The sequence below is a fragment of the Sitodiplosis mosellana genome, unplaced genomic scaffold (genome assembly GCF_009176505.1).
Source record: "Sitodiplosis mosellana isolate CC-2019 unplaced genomic scaffold, AAFC_SMos_1.0 Smas_scaffold_3991, whole genome shotgun sequence".
In the NCBI taxonomy this organism is placed as follows: Eukaryota; Metazoa; Arthropoda; class Insecta; order Diptera; family Cecidomyiidae; genus Sitodiplosis; species Sitodiplosis mosellana.
The window spans coordinates 1-886 of NW_022599233.1; positions in this window are offsets into that span (position 1 = coordinate 1).

Sequence of the window (886 nt, forward strand, 5' to 3'; positions counted from 1 at the left end):
TGGTTTGTTCTGTGTATCTTGAGCGATAACCAAAAATTCAAATCAATCGAATGGTAAATATTTTTGAAAAATTTATTTTTCTCAAACTTATTATTATTATTATTCTGCACCATACAGCGTTTTGTGATATTTTGATGAAAAAAATAATATTCCGCACATCTGAGCACTTGGAATCAGCATTACCAAAAGTTACCAAAAATTCGTGTTGACATACATCGAAATTGAAATTATAGTGAGAACCTGCGGTACTGATTGCATGGCTGGATTGTCCAGACTGAACACTAATTGAAATGTTGAAAATATTTTGCAGCCCATTTTTAATGGCCTTTAATTTGCGAGAATTCATTTTTATGCATTCTTGTCATGTTTCAACTTTCGTTCAATATCTCGAGCTGTACTCTAGAGTATATGAAGTGTTATTGCTGGGTCCGTTTAATGATTTCACTTCCATGATTAAATTAGAGGATCTGAAGGATTACTTCTCGATTTAATATATCGGAACTGAATTGCAAAATTCTTTGCAAAATAATCAAGCAATTTATATTGAAAAAATCTTACAAACTAATATGCCTAAACTAATTTTATTGTTCTATTCACTTCAAAAAAATTTTAATTGTTTATTTGTGGAATTGTTTTTTTGTAGGGCAGCTCGGAAATAATTTTTCGTTCTAACAATCTTCGAAAAGTCAACGTAGTTAACTCGGCCGTGGCTTCAACAATCCAAAAACACAAACCTTTGAATTTTGAATATTCAGAAAAATTTAAAAAAATCGAAAAACACATAAGTAATAGTAGAAATATTTTACTACTCGTAAGTATTTTCATCAACTTTGGTAGAGTTTGGTTGTCGACCCGTAACGGTACTGTCAACTTAAGCCTCCCTGCC